The following is a 16,238-nucleotide window of genomic DNA, read 5'->3' as shown; positions in this document are numbered from 1 at the left end:
GAGTTAAGTGCACGCATACACAAACAGTACAAGTAAAATTGGAGAAGTCTGAATAGGATTAATGGATTATATGATGTCAATATCCTGATTGTTCTCTTGTATTTTTGCATGATGTACTCTGGGCAAGACAGGGGAAAGGTATATGGGATGTCTCTGTACTATTTCTTATAACTTTAGGTGAATCTACAATGATCTCAATAAAAATTTCAACATCAAAAGTGATGTGATGTGGTGGGATCAGGTTTAATATATTTTGAAGGTAATAAAAATGATAGCCAGATGCAGGGGCTGCCACCTGTAATCCCAGCTTCTCAGGAGGCTAAGGTGGGAAGATTGCTTGAGGCAAACTCCTGAATTTGAGGCCAGCCCAGGCAACATAGCAAGACTCTGTCTCACAAAAATAAAATTAGCCAAGTTTGGTGGCTCATACCTATAGTCTTAGCTGCTTGGGAGGCTAAAGGAGGAGGACTGCTTGAGCCCAGGAGTTTAAGGCTGCAGTGAGCGATGATTGCGCCACTGTACTCCAGCCTGGGCAACAAAGCAAGACTCCATCTCTAAAAACAAAAAAGATCAAACATGCTACTGAAATTTTCAGAAAAATGTATAGAAGAGAACTAAGCCTTATGGCATCTACAATTACTCTCCCCAAAGTTGAAGTTTCATTCTGATCTGTTGATGCTATATATTTTTAAAAAATGAAGTAAGTTTTATTTTTTTCTTATAGAAGTACTAAGCGTCATTGTATTTACAATTTATGAATAAGCCCAAGGATAAGATAAATGTTACCTGTGTGTGTTTGCTTTTTAATTGACAGCTTAGGCTGTGGTGTTTTCTTTTGCTTTTGTTGGTTCTTCCTGTCATTCATTTTGTAGTGGACTGGTGGGCAACCTTTTCTTTCCAAGGAAAATCCCCAAATCCTTGGGTGCAGGGGTCTTTCTCTGACTGAACTGGGCCTTTCTACTCTTGCACAAAATTTAAGAAGTTGGCTGGTCAAAGGACTGTAACCAAACATGTGTCCTGCATGCTCTCAGCAGCTGAGTTGATATTAGGTGGTAAGCTGAGGGGTTAATGATAAATGAGGCCAAAGGCTGTCTCTGTTGCCCACGACTCTGTAGTACAGTCACAGGGCTGCTTCCGGCATAATCTTTCTCTCCTCTGAGCCTCCTGCTGTGGATATCTGTTGTTTTATCTGCCTAGAACAGTAGACATCCACCTTTCTAGGAGATGTGCCTCTCCTCTCTGATCTGTGATTCACATGAGTGTGTCATCTTCTCATAGCATTGTCCTGCTGTCCAGAAGGAGTGGCACTGGGGGCCTGGGAGCCACCAGCCATTCCCAAGACCAGCCACCTTTTTAGCTGTTTGTTCTTATGAGCTTAGGGTGGTGTGTTCCTTGGCTAAGCTAGTTCATGTTGAGCTGCTTTCACATGCATTCAAATGTCCTTCATTCATACTGTCCCCAAGATTGATATGTATTATTTTCTTTCTTTATTCTGCTCTATATCTTACTATTCTTAGCTATGGATGGAGAGGCCAAAGTAAGTGCACCATTTTACTCTGTTATTTAAATGTCCTGCTGTGTCCCAGACAAGATCAGTTGAAGATTCCCTTGGTGTGTCTAGTTTCTTTAGGAATGGCTCTGGTCTAACCAGGAATTCCCCCTAGCCAGAAGTAAAAAGGCCTGGAGTAGTGCAGCCCGGGTCGCTCCCAGGGCCTCTATTTGCAGTGCATGAGGTCATCTTCCTGCAGAGGATGTCATCACCCAGGCCGGGTCCTAACAAATTCATGAATCATGACCAAGGGTGATTGCAGAGGTATATTTAGATTGTTCCTAAATTCTGACATTGCTCTGAGCTAAATCCATTATCTGGGTAAGAGCTGCTATGTAGTAATTAAACTGAAAATATTATATTTGTACATGCTTTCTGCCCCTCAGCAAACCATGTTTAAATTGGACTTAGAGGTGATTTTTTAAATTTTTGCACTTTTGTATTGCAATTCTACCCAGGTAACATGCAAGCAATATTCTGAAGATTTGTTTTTGTATCTTATATAGGGGGGCTTGCAAAGAGGTGATTCTGTGGTATGTTCAGTCTGAGGCCCCAGTTGGATGGTTAGAGCAGCCAAAGGCTTGCCCTGTGGCTTGGTAGCCATCTCTGCAGAGTGTGCAGCTATGGCCCCCTTGGACATTGATGTTGGCTAGAGCCCTGTCAGTGGTTGTACCAGCCACATGCCATTTGTGAGTCCTGGACCTTGAGTCATTCAGGGATGCTCAGGTCAGCTGCCATTGTTCAGAAAGCCATGTATTCTTGTTTCCAGAAGAATGAGAAGAAAATAGGCTTGGTTTGCTCATTGTTGCATTTTTGGTCTTATTAGCTTTGTTAAGGAAATGGAATTTATGCTTTTTCTATAATATAGATGGGAAATGTCCAGATCACAGAGTTTTGTTATTCTTCTTCATAAGTGGTCACAATAGGCCCCACGGAATTGGACAAGAAAGATCCAGAGCAGGGAAGGGGAGAGTCTAAGGCACGAGCTGATGGCACAGTCTGCTTTGGTGGTCTGTATTCTGGTGGTGCTGGTGGAATTGGCTATTGCTTTGCTCCTAGGGGTCCTATGATACCTTGCCCTCTGCTCTGTTTGCAAAGCCCATGAGTTTGATCCGAAGCCAGCTATGGCCTTTCTTCTTTTTCTTCGAGAGTCACTAGGTTTGGTTACTGCCTCTGTTTGCTCACTCTATAGACCTTGTTGTGCAGGTTGCTTTGTTCCTTTCACCAGAAGAGAAGGAAACAGAATAGTTGGGTTACTTTGGGATTGTTTTAATGTCTGGCACCCAGTTGGGCATGAGGTGCCAAGTTGTCAAAGATTCTTACTTGTTTTGATGATACTAGTACCAGAGGATCATCAGAATTTTTCAAGACCCTGTGGCACGATCTGGCATAATCTGGTGACCAGTTCACCTTTCTATCCTTAGAAAGTCTACCTCCTTGAGAAAAGGCCAGCTGATGGAACTGAAGCTTTAGAAAATAACCATGACTTTCAATTTTCTTTTTGTAAGCAGCAAAATCTATTTTTCTCCCAAATGAACTCTCACCTAGAACTTAAGCATAAACAGATTAAGGCAGAATTTCTAAGATTAGTCTATCCCTTGTCTCCTAAAATAGATCTTATGCCACTTCCTTGGAAGCCCAGGATTTCAGGGCCCCTGCTTTGAGGGCCACAGGTACTGAGGCCCTCTGCACTGCCTTAAAAGCTGAGGGATGAGGGACTGTAGTTCACAAGGGACAGAGTGGCTTGGAGTGGGGTCTTCTGATTCTACGCATGCTCTCAACTTCATTTCTTGCAGCTTCTCTGGAGTCCCTACTATGTCCCCTGGTCACAAACCTTGTTAGAAATCCTCAGTCAAAAGAGGAGGCTTTGAAAGAGGTTGGGAGTTAGTTCTTCAGGGCCAGCTATGCATTCATTCATTTATAAATATTTGTTGAGCACCTATTAAATACAAATTTTTATTAGGTGCTTTATTAGATATGACTCTTGGCCTCATAAAGCTCGTAATCTGGATGCAAATAATTATCAGCATTGTGACTGCTATGATAGGTGGGGTATGAGGATACTATCAGGGCACACAGTAGTGACACTTAAACTGGTACCTGAAGGACAAATAGGAGTTGAACATCTAGAGAAAGCAGGGGAGGGCCATCTTCTAGGCATAGAGAACAACCTGTGCAGAAGACTAGAGTTGGAGAAGTCCTGAGCCCTGGGATAAGGGTGCCTAGAGCATACAGAATGAGGCCAGAGGAAATGGGAAGCTGTAGAAGTAGATTATAGATCATAGAGGGGTCAGAAGCCAAGTTAAGGGGTTGGACTTAACCTTGAAGGAGGTGGGGGGGGGATTGGCTTGAAAAGGGTAAAACAGTGGGGGAGGGGGAAGGGAAGGGGGAGGGGGAGGACCACCACAATGATGACCCCTGCATTGCTTCCATAGCACTGAAGACCCAGCCTGTGTCCATGGCACTTTGCAGTCCAGCATTGCTTGTCGAGAATAAAGGTGTTGCCTCTGCAGCACAAGGCTTCAGCCCCCCAGGGCGAGATCAAGCCACAGCATGTGTGATAAACAGATTCATTTGGTCAATAGTTTAATTCTGGCAGCAGCTGAATGACATTATAAAGAATGCAGTGGCATTTCTACTGGAAATATCTGCCATCATTTTCTTCATGACATGAGGAAAACAAAGGCTTCTGAAATTCAGAAAGAATTCGCATGAAAGATGCCCATCGACCTACCTGTGAAGAATCATTATGCTGCAGAATTGTTTGAACACAGAGGAGGAAGAGGTGGTAATAGAGCAGGATAGTGTGCAGCCCACTGATAGTTGTGTTTAAAAAAACCCACCTCTTTTCAGGGTCTATCTTGGGTCTGGATGTCCCTGTTGTGCTGTGACCTTTAGTCAGCCCAGCAGTCCAAGTACCAGGAGTGTGGTGTGAGGCCAGCTCCAAGTGGGAAAATGGCAGCCTGCAATCATTCCTGACGCTCATATTGGGGTAGCCTTCTGGTTTCCTTAAGGGCTGGACTCCCTTGGGTTCTGAGCTTCTCAAAGAGGCTTTGGTTTCCACATACCCCTTTCTCAGTTCTTGAGCTTAGCTCCTCTTTCTCCTTCCTTTAGCACAGTGTCCCTGGGCTAGCAGTGTCAGACATGCAACCTTGGGGGCTCCACCGTGGGCTTACTGAATTAGCATCTCTGAAGATGGGGCCCAGAAACCTGTGCTTTCTCAGGTGTTTCTGATGCATGCTCACGTGGAGAACCATGGCTTCATCACATGTGTATGCCGGAGGCATCACGCTGCAGGCCTGAGAATGTGCGAGTGTGGAAAGTCTGTTTATGTTTGAGTGCAGGTGCTTGAACCAGTTCAGGAAGGTTCTGTGCAGGGAAGTAATTATAGAGAACACCTAGTAGAGGCCAGTGATGCGTGAGGGTTCTTTAACATCTCATAGTACCTACTGATGTTGACGATAGCTGGCAATTTTGAGCATGTACTGTGTGCCAGTCACTTTGCCAAGCATCGTGGAAATTATCCAATTTTATTTCCACAATGTTGTACAAGATAGTTACAATTTACTTTCTCCATTTGATGATGACTAAAAGCAAGGCTCAGAGCTGTTAAGTAACTCGCTCAGGATCACTCAGCCAGAAAGTGGCAGAGATGGAACCCAAGCACAGGTCTGCAGTTGGCCACTTCGGTCCAACCCTTGTCCTACTCTGCTCATGTACTGGCGCTTTCGGGCATGGCCGATTTCAGGAACATCTGGGTTTCTTGTGTGCGCCCCTTGGGCTGGCTTGGTTGACGTGTTTCAATATCGAGCCCTACAAAGAGATTGAGCATGAAGGGCTTTTGTGCTCTTGAGGCAGAACGATAATCTTCTCTCCAAGAGTAACTTCAGAAGCACAAACAGGAACCAAGAAAATGAAGTGAGCTATTTTACACTTGAAATGCACCACAAGTAAATGACTGCATATTAAATTGGGCTGGGCCTGTGCTCCCAGCCTCCTGTGATTGAGGCCATTAACAGGAAGAGCTAGAGTGCAGGGGGAAGGAAGGCTGACTAATTGTCTTCCCCGGTTGTTGCAGCAGCCTGTGAGAGGGACAGGGGTCTCCTGCTGCCTGCACATCTCCCCGGGGAGTTTCCCCTTGTTATTAAACAGCCAGCAGTAACAATTTCATTTTATTTAGGAGGTGGGGAGTCTGGGCAGAGGCTTAGAGACCTTCGTGAAGCCATGTGTATGAGGTTTCTGTTTTATTAGGCTCAGCAGAGACAGTTTCTGAATCCCAGCTTGCTGCTTCCATGTTGATTGGTGATGCTTTTTCAAGTTTCTCACTGGTTATAAAATCTGCAGGTAGGTGGATACTTTGGGATTCAGGTATGAACTGGCCTTTTGATTTTTTTATACCAGCTTCTTTTCCTAGCTAACATTCTTTAAGGAGCTCTGTTTGGCTGTTTCTTCCTCATAGAGCCTGATTTTTTCAGTTTTTACCTTGAAATCATGTCACTTACTTCAAGGAAGAATCTGGCTAAATGTAAATAAAGTTACATGTACCTCTATATCCTGCCTACCTGGTAAGCAACACTGTCCATTAAGTGTCTCGCCATTTTCCTGATTTGCATTGGAGACATCCAGCAGTGGCCTGCCTTTGCCTGTGATTTCTCTCTCCCAATTAGCTTGTAGCCAAGTTCCAATAATATATTAAGCTGAGAGCTTTTCTTGTTAATTTCCCCATAGAAAAGATATGGCAAAGCTACAGGGAGGCTGAACTTAGCCTACGAACAGTGCTGAGCTATGCTGTTCTTCCTTCCAAATAATCAGTTCCTCCCTTAGAGAATAACTTGGTTTAGCATCTGTAACAATGTTGGAGTGTTACAGGAAGTTGGAAACTTTGTGGCATTATTAGTTAGGGGGAAAAACACCTTTAGAATAGACTTCATGAAGTGACTGTTCAAACTTTTTTGTACTATCCAGTGAGTGCACTAAAGTGGTCCCGACTTTTTCAGATTTAACTGTTTGTCAAGTTCACTTTTAGTACATTAACAACTAATATCCATGAACGACCTTTCATTTGCTAGTTTAGTATCCTTGTTCAGGTATTCCCTGGCAGGCAGATATCCTGAGCTGTGGCATGGCCTGCCAGCTAACAGTTTGTATTTTTGGTGTGATTATTACCTTTGCTTCTACAACCTTACATTTTTGAGCAGTTTTTTTTTCTAACTTTTAGTGCATTTATTTTTCTCATTATGTTATCAACACATGTAATAAAATGAGAATAATGATGTTGAAACTTGAGTCTCATAAATCTGGAGATAACATTGGGAATCATTACGTGTGCCCCAAATGGCAAATCATTAGTCTCAAATGGATAGACACTAGAATTAAGATAGTCAACCGGATATTCAGTTGTGAGGAGACAAGAAAATTAAAGGGCACAAATGAAATACTGAAAATATGTCATCAAAGATGGTATTTTAAAAGCAGAATTATTAGGAATTTCATGCTGTTTCAACACTTGGGTAATGGACCATCCCCCTTTTAACACATAGATCTGTTTGTCATACTTTTTACTTTTTTTGCACATTGTAACACATTATGTATAGGGGCAGCTCCCGGTTATAGAGGCTAGCCTTTTAATTTGTCGTTAAGATTTCATTTTTCTCACATCATTATTGGGAAATTGATTACATTTCCAAAGTAATCAGTGGAAATGATAGATTGTTCCTGTTTCCATCCTCTGTCCTTTCCTACCCAGTCTTTATCTCTTTCCCCTGCTTTATTTTTCCCATAGCACTTACACTTACTAAAGTCTCCGTTTTACTTACTGTGTATCAGCTGTAAACTACCAGTAGCACATTAGCTCCATAAGTGTGGGGACTTGGATCTGTTTTGGTCGTTACTGTAGACCAGTGTGTTTCCTTACTCTAGACCAGTGTGTTTCAACTTTTCATTGTCACTCCCGTAAGGAGACGTTTAAGATATTTCTTCCCCAATTGCCTCTCCCTCTGTGAAATTTTAATACTACACATACACTGTGCATCTGTTTGTTTGTTGTCTGTATGCCTGTGCTTTATATGTAAAAAGAGAGAAAGATTTTTTTTCATGTGTCAAAAACCAATTTTTACTCCCTTGAGGGACAACACAACCCCTTTGTGAATGCACATTCCAGACCCAGTGTCAACAGGAGTACCTGGAACGTAAAGTGCTTAATAAACTTGTGTTGAATAATTTGACTTATCTGGGACGTCTGTCTCCATGAAAACTATCCAACTCATACGTAATGTTTTGTAGTTTTTAAGCACCTATGTTTCAAATTTCAGTCTTTTTTTTTTTTTTTTTAATAGTAAAGGCTAAACAAACGTTGGCCAGCCACTTGATGAGTGTGTGAAGGGCATTCCTCATGTAGCTTTTTTCAGTCCTGATTCTTCTCTTAGGAGTCTGTGATTATCCAGGAGAGGTAATGCTTTAATCGAGGGTCTTTCTAAAACCTACACACAGTTATCCCTGATGATCAGTGTATACACAGACACTCAGTGCACAAATTTACTAAATGCTTGTATTAGTGACTGGTGTTAGCTTTTGTTCCCACTTAAGCTGCGGTACTGAAACTGAACTGTTTGGCGACAGATCGCTTGACTGTATTTTGCTGGGCTCCGATGATGACATTACCCAAACAGAGGTTTTCCTCACCTACTCTGAAGTGGTGGTGGGAACCAAATGGAGGCATGCAGACATATCATCTAGTATGCCCGGGTCTGCCCAGGCCCTCTGCGTGCTTTCAGTTCACTTGATGCACTGCAGCCACTTTGTCCTCTCTCCAGATAGCCTGTGTATATAACATGATAAAAGCCAGCGGTTGCAAGTGCGCTGAATGAAACAAGAAAACTCAAGGCTTCACGCTGTCCTTGTGATGGGAATAGTAATGAAAGCAGGACAACTGGTCTGTGTTCTCTGAGATGTCAGACACCAGAAAGACTCTCTTCGATTGGAGTCTGACCAAGGCTGTCCCATCAGACAGAAACAAACCCAGTGTCTGAGCCTTGTGGAGGGCCGAGTGCTGTTTCCTTGAGGTGTCTTGGGAGGAAAAACTGGTCGTGTACATTCCCCAAAGTGGAAACATTCATTCCTCAGTTTAGGTGCCTGTTTCTCTATAGAAATAATTCAGATGATAATTTCCTTGGGAGAGAAGATTGACATTCACACTTTTATATCAACAATTTAAGAAAAATATGAATATTTATGCCAAGAAAATGAATTTAATTACAATCTAAACAGATACCATAATGAATGGTTCTGATAGTTTCGTCCTCATGGCTGTGATAATAAAGTTAAGTTCCTAAAATGGGAATCTATTGTCATCTGTCACTGACTAAAAGTGAAAATACATCATCAAGGATGGTGTTTAAAAAGCTGAGTTACTAGGAATTTCCTGCTGTTTTCACCACTTGGAGAAGAGAGGATAGAACCACTCTTTTAACCTATAGATCTGTTGGATTTTGTATTTGTTTTGTTGGAACAGATTCCTTGAAATAAGATCTAAGTGTGTCATATATATTGCTTTTTAATAATTCTAATCTTAATAGGGTCAGGCACAATGTCTTCTAGAGCTTCATCACAGCCAGATACACCTGCAAGTTTCTGAAATGGACCTGGACTCTTATTACTTGAACCCATATACTCTTCTTAGTAACAGTAACTGATTCGTCATTTGCCTTAGAATGGACAAGAGTCCATTGGGCTTTTTTGGGGTAGGTGCTGAGATCAGACACTTAAAATGGAAATCTCCAAGGCAACAGACTATTTAGAGAAAACTTATGATGAATCCTTTTAAAATTGAATGTCTCCCCCACTCATGTCTCTACGTAGATATTTCGGTTTTTCTCAAAGTTAGGCCCACCTGTCTGAGCAGTTGTGTTTCTGCTGGCCGTGTTTCTGCGGCTGCTGGCTTCCTGTGGTGGATGTGTTAAGTGAGTAATCTTAAGAGAGTAATTGCCAAAGTGCTTTGAAAACATAGATATTAAGTCAGACATCTTAATAAAAGAAAGTTGGGGGGGGGGTTTCACTTGAATCTCTTTTGAATAGTAATGTTTTCTGCTCTGGAACTGTGTTAGGTGCCTGAAAGAGGCAGAGGATCAGTATAGAGACTAGCACCATTTGCTTATTTACTCACTCACTGGCTCACACAACCGCTTGGTGACCGTTTGCTCAGTGCCTGCCGAGTGCTGGTCCCTTTCTCTGCAGAGCATCGGGGAGACAGATAAGAATCTGACTCAGTCCTTGCCTTTAGTATCCTTGCAGTTTAGAGAAGTCCAATTACACTAGGGGGCAGTGGAGACTAGACTTAGGCGTCAGCCCTGTGTGAAGTGGCCAAGGTACTACATAACTCTGTGGCTTAGTTTACTCATCTGTAAAGTGGGATTAAAATAGTAACAACCTCTTAGGGTTCCTTAAAGATCAAGTGACCTAAATCCTTGCAAAGTACAATGCCTTGCACCTGGTGATTGGCAAATGAGGATCCATTTAATAGATGCTCTTGCGAGTGCTCTAGAGAATGGCGCACAGTGTGTGCAGGGGAGCTGCAGAAGGCTAGACGACTCAAGGGAACAAATTAGTTATGCGCACACACAAAGGTGGGAAGCACATTTTCCCCCCACAGAATTGACCAAAATAGTGCTTTAGGGAAATGAGAAATTGTCAATGTGAGATGAGGAGAACATGACTTTGAGGTCATTTGATTTTATTTTGCACTGCTTTGTGTCTGCAACCTGCTTCCTCCTTCTCCCTAAACATTGGTTCTTGTTGCTCTGCCCAGAAACACTACCCTTGGGAGGCAGGAGATACAAGCAACCCATCAAGAGGGCAGGGGCATCTATACCCTGAGCTGTACTCCTGGCCTCTACACCTTTCAGAATCCGCTGCCGAGACAGGTGAAACACTGGGTGAGTTGCCTAGGGCTTAGGCTCCAGAGCAAGAGCATCTTGAAGGCAGTGGCTCTGTGAAGGTTCATATTTTTCAGGACCTAAACACACTCGGGAGGCAAAGCAGCTCTGAAAAACAGGATGGGGCCTATAAAATGATTGTGTCTCTCCAGGAAAAAAAAAACACATAAGGTTTTCTTCAGTAAAGTAGACTGGGAGCTCATTGAGGGCCAGGGCCTCAGCTTCCTAAGCACCTAGCATGCGTTGGACAGACATCTGTTTGATGAACGGATGAGGGATGTTTTGATCATGATGAGTTGCAGGACATTGGGAAGAGGCGCTGTGTCAGTTGTTTCTCTACGTGTGTGTTTTCTGGTAACAAGGCATACTTTCTAGTGAAATTTCACCTGGGGTCTTGTTTGGTGGTATTTTGAGCTTCCATTCATTTGGAGAACAAAAGGCATGATTCTTAATTGCTGTAATTTTACCTTCGTGAATTCAGAAATGCGACTCCTGGAATAATGAGCGCCCCTTTGAAAAAGAAATTATTTGCAGCAATGCCAATTCCTAGCTCACGATGCCCATCTTAGTAGTGGAGTCTCTGGCTTTCCCTACAGGCCCTGCTAAGTGTTGAGATACTCTCATGTGTTCCAACCCTGCTGCCCACAGTCAGCTCTGCCTCTTACAAGGAAGAGTTAATATTTAATGAAAGGACCTTTCAGACTCCCTCTGCCAAAATCCTGCTTACTTACCACTCTGCAAATAATTTTAGGTGAGTGATTTTTATCACCTTAGCATCATTATTCCCATTCACACAAAGAACACGGTGTGTTTGTGTAAACAGGCCAGTGGACAAATTGATAGGGTGATGCTAGCGTTTCCTGCGTGAGAATTTGTCAGCTGTCATCTCTGTGGAGAGATTCCAGGTGAGCTCCCAGGAAAGAAAGGTTTATATAAAATAGGTTTCTTCTCATGGGCCTCTTTAAGGTTCCCACATCCAGGGCTTAAGACAAAAGAGTGTCTTGGTGGGGGCAACCCTGAATTTTCTGACCTATTTTTGCCCATGTGTAACCACCTGGGCACTGGTGATGATTTTCTCTCATATCTCCATGCCTGCTTCTGCCTCTGTGGCCAGTGTCTGGTTACCTGTTCCTGACCTTTGGTGGTGGTGTCTGGGCTTCCACATCTTCCCCTCTGATTTAGGGACTCCTTCTTGGGAAGGTTTGGGACCACCTGTCCTTGTATGATTTGAGGGTAGAGGAAGAGTCTGGCTGACTCCTACAGGACTTGATTCTGGGAGCTTCTGCTGTGTTTCAGGAATGGGACCACTGGTTACTGCTTTTGATAGAGCTGAGCCACATAACTTGTCAATTTTCCCTGGAAAGCTTGAAGAAAATCTAGTTCATCCAGAAGGAATTAAATAAGTAGCATTATTGTTTTTTTGTTTAATTCATGAGTTTTCTGAGATTCCAAGAGAAAATATTTGATAGTTTGAAAAAGAAAGTTAATTTCCCAGCTTTACAGATTATTCATTTCCATCAGAACCAAGCAGGTGGGCTGTTCTATAGTAGGCCATTAGTTGGATGATTTGTAATGTCCAAGGACCATGTGTTAGGGCTATATTTAGAGCAGTCTCCTGCTGCCACCTGATGATGTGGTCATCTTGAGTGTCTCTTCTACTCTTTATCTCTAGCTGGTTAGAAAAGGGACTACGCTTTGCATAAAGAGATTTTACCATAAACACACTAGACTTAGAGTCAGGAGACCAAGATTCTAGTTCCAACTTTATCACTAATCAGCTGTGTTTCAGTTTTATAAGGCGAAAATAAAGGATCAGGTTTCTAGAAATAAAGCCTGCAATCAGTTGATCTTCAACAGAAATATACACTGGGGAAGGGACACCCTATTCAATAAATGGTGCTGAGAAAATTGGATAGCCATATGCAGAAGAAAGAAACTGGATCCGTAACTCTCATCATATGCAAAAAATAACCCAAGATGGATTAAAGTCTTAAATATAAGACCTGAAGCTAAAAAAATCCTAGAATAAAACCTGGGAAGAACTCATCTGGACATTGGCCTGGACAAAGAATGTATGACTATGACCTTAAAAACAAATGCAACAAAAACAAGAATAGACAAAATGGAACTTAAACTAAAAGCCTTTTGCACAGCAAAAGAAATAACAGAGTAAACAGACAACCCATAGGATGGAAGAAAATATTTGCAAACTGTGCATTTAACAAAGGGCTAATATCCAGCATCTACAAGGAACTTAACAAGAAAAAAAAAAGTGGACAAAGGAAGATGGATAAAAGACTTAAATGTAAGGCATGAAACCATAAGAATTCTGGAAGAAAATATAGGAAAAACTCTTCTAGATACTGGCCTAGGCAAAGAATTTATGACTAAGACCCCAATGACAATTGAAGCAACAACAAAAATAAATAAATTGGGATTTGGCTCAACTAAAAAGCTTCTGCACAGCCAAGGAAATAGCAGAGCAAATAGACAACCTATAGAATGGGAGAAAATATTCACAAACTATATATCCAATAAAGGGCTACTCTTCTGAATGTACAAAGAACTCAAATCATCAAGAAAAAAACAACCCCATTAAGAAGTGGGTAAGAGACATGAACAGAAGCTTTTCAAAAGAAGATAGACAAATGGCCAATAAAACTTATGAAAAAAATGCTCAATGCCACTACTCATCTGGGAAAAATGCAAATTACGACCACAGTAAGATATCATCTCACCCCTGTCAGAATGGCTTTTATTAAAAAGTCCAAAAACAGTAGATGCTGGCATGGATGTGAAAAGGGGACACTTACACATTGTTGCTGGGACTGCAAGTTAGTACAACCTCTATGGAAAACAGTATGGAGATTTCTCAAAGAGCTAAAAATAGAACTACCATTTGATCCAGCAGTCCCACTACTGGATATCTACCCAAAATGAAATAAATCATTATGTAAAAAACACACCTGTACTTCTATGTTTATTGCAGTGCTATTCACAATAGCAAAAATGGAACCTACTTAATGTCCACAGGAATGTAGATACAGTGGGGTCATGCCAGTGAGGTACTGCGGTATGGTGGATAGGAGTGGGCTTGGCGCTGGATAGTCTAATTTCTATCCCAGCTTACCACTTATTAACTATAACTATAATACCTTGGATACATTACTTAATCTCTCTTAAGCTGCAATTTCCTCATCAATAAACAGAAAACATTATAGTCCTTATCTCATAAGATTGTTATGAAGATCAAGTCAGGTGTTTTAAGTATTTTGCCTAGTAGAAAATCAATAAAAATGTTGTAAAGCTGTTCTTACTAATATAATAAGTGTGGTTAAGTATTTCCTTCAGTATCAGTGGCTGACTTTGCCCAGCAGTTTTGATTCCAAACCACAGTGTGATTCACTGACATTATGGATATAGATGACACCCTCAGAACAGTGCAGAGGTGTATTATGGCCCTTTCATGAAAAGGAAGTCTCGTCTTTAGAATCAGAGCATTTGAGCTGGAGGAGATCACAGGGCCTGTGTTTTATAGATGGGAAATGGAGGCCCTGGTGGGGCGGGTCATGTCCAATGTTACTAAGTGAGGTTGAGGCAAAGTGGGGCCTGTTCTCAGGCTCCAGCATATCTTGACCTCTGTCTCTTTCACCCCTACTTGGAGCTGCCCAGCTTAGGGGCCTCTGCACAGAGATGAGACAGGGCTCAGTGTGATGCCACTCCATGCTCTTAGAATCACTGGCTCTGGAGAACGATTTAAAGGTAGCAAAGTACTGCTTTGTAGTCATTGGAAGCATATTTATTCATTCATTGTATTTGAGAAGAGCCTCTAGTACCAGAAAGAAATTTTTCAGTCATCAGAGTTTTGGTTTCTTTGTTGGTTTATTTGGATTCTGCCAGGCTTCTCATGGGCTTCTGTCTCTACTCCCTGTGTCAAGCTTAAGCTCTCCACTCCCCTCTCCTGAACCAGGCCTTCGGAACCTTGCCTCCTAACCTGCCTCCCACCGTCTGAATCCTCTCCCTGTCCTCAAGCCTCCCAACTCCTGCCTGGTGCCTATTTTAAAACCATGCCCTTTGTCCACTTCTTTCCAATATGATTTCCTTCCTGTCCTGAAAGATAGCCCAAATGTCAGCTCTTAGAATCCTTTCCCAGTGATGACTTCATAACCACCCCGACCCTGACTCCTCCGGGCAGAGTTTTGATCTCCTCTGCCCTTTGCTCTCATTTCAGACTTGTTTATTTTACTAATATATTGCATGATCTTTGAGGAAAGAATGCTACGTTATACAATTCTTTATCTACCCTCCCTAGTACAATGGCTGTCCTAAAGCAAGGATTGTGTGAATGTTTGAATGTCTGATTGAATGACCCATAGTAGTGAATGCTCGTTGCATGCTTGCTGAATCCCTGGGCCTCTGCTGAGCCATCTTCAAGCATCTTACTTGATTATCTTGAGATCCTTGTGAGGTGGTGTCATTTAGGGTCCTGATTTGAGAGCTGAGAAAACTGAAGCCAGAGAGGATGAATAACCAGTGTCTGAGGCATAGCTAGGAAGAGATGGTGTCAGGATTTAACTTCAGGTTGTGAGAGATGAGATTCCTTACTCCTTATGCGAAGGTAATGAAAGTCGCAAATCGTGACCAGTCTTTGTTCAAGATGGTCTTCACAGAATGAGCATCTCCCCTACTCTTCTCCTCTGAATCCCTCCTGTTGTTGAGGGTCCGCCTCAGTGCCTCCTTCTCCTGCCATGTCTTGGGTTGTCCTGTGGTCTTCACTTACTGCAAACTCATGTCATAGGGAGCATTTTGTGATGAGCTATCCTTTCGTCGTACGTTTCAGTATGACTCCTGGATCAGCTTCTGTAAGACAGCGGCACGGTTTTGAATTTGAACCTGGATTGTGCTCCAGTTCTGCCACTTTTTGACCTTGGGCCACCCCCTGACTTTTTTAATCCTCAGGTTTTTTGTCTCTACAATAGGTAGTTATGTGTTCCCAAGAACACGTAACTAGCCTTCCGTGTGAGGATTCCCCTCTCAAATGAACTGTCATGCATTAGATCAGAAATATTCAGTTACCACAAGGAGATCTCACGGTTCCCAGATTGCCAAAATTTGACAAACTTAGAGCTTTGTCAGAACTTTCCACCACAAGCTCCCCATGGTAGGGGAACATGAACTCTGTTGCTGGGAGGCTTGGGGTGTGGCCTGATAGTCTTCCCCAGACCTTAAATGTCTTTGAAGTCTTAGGTTTCATCTTAAAAAGTCATATGCATTTTGAATTCTACTTCTTAATGTATCAGTGTTTATTTTGGTATGAAAATGTATACAATTACCACCCACTAAATTTTTCGTTCCGGGAAGGTGCTCTCATCACAACTGCTCTAGTTCTTATTGCAGACAAGGTACGCTGGTTCTCTGGCTTTCCTGCTTGTCTGCAAAGTTTGGTTGATGTAAGTCTTCTCTAGGTGCTTGGGAGGAATCTGATCTCAGGGGGCCTGCAGAGCACAGTTCTCTCTCTGGGTCCCTGAAGGCCAGACCTTGGTGGAGGGTGATTTCAGAAGATAGTTTTCTTCTCTGCCCAGGTGGAAATCAGATTATTAACATTAAATTGGATGTTCCTCATAGGTCTTAGATGAAAAAGTCTGTGAAAAGCTTAGTTCTTGTCACATAGTAAATGCTCAAAGATGTTGTTTTCTCCCATTGAAATTATAGACCCTAAGCCAACTCAGCCAGTAATTATCCAATACCTTCTGTGGGCA

At 42.4% G+C, this 16,238-nt stretch overlaps 1 protein-coding gene across 1 annotated transcript in view; it reads left to right on the top strand.

Annotated features, from left to right (window-relative positions):
* SPOCK1 (SPARC (osteonectin), cwcv and kazal like domains proteoglycan 1) overlaps positions 1-16,238 on the top strand; it is a 474,241-nt gene that overhangs the window by 246,011 nt on the left and 211,992 nt on the right. The window lies entirely within an intron of this gene.

The sequence above is a fragment of the Microcebus murinus genome, chromosome 21, assembly GCF_040939455.1.
Source record: "Microcebus murinus isolate Inina chromosome 21, M.murinus_Inina_mat1.0, whole genome shotgun sequence".
In the NCBI taxonomy this organism is placed as follows: Eukaryota; Metazoa; Chordata; class Mammalia; order Primates; family Cheirogaleidae; genus Microcebus; species Microcebus murinus.
The sequence above is the reverse complement of the archived record's forward strand: the minus strand, read 5'-3'. Positions and strand labels throughout refer to the sequence as shown.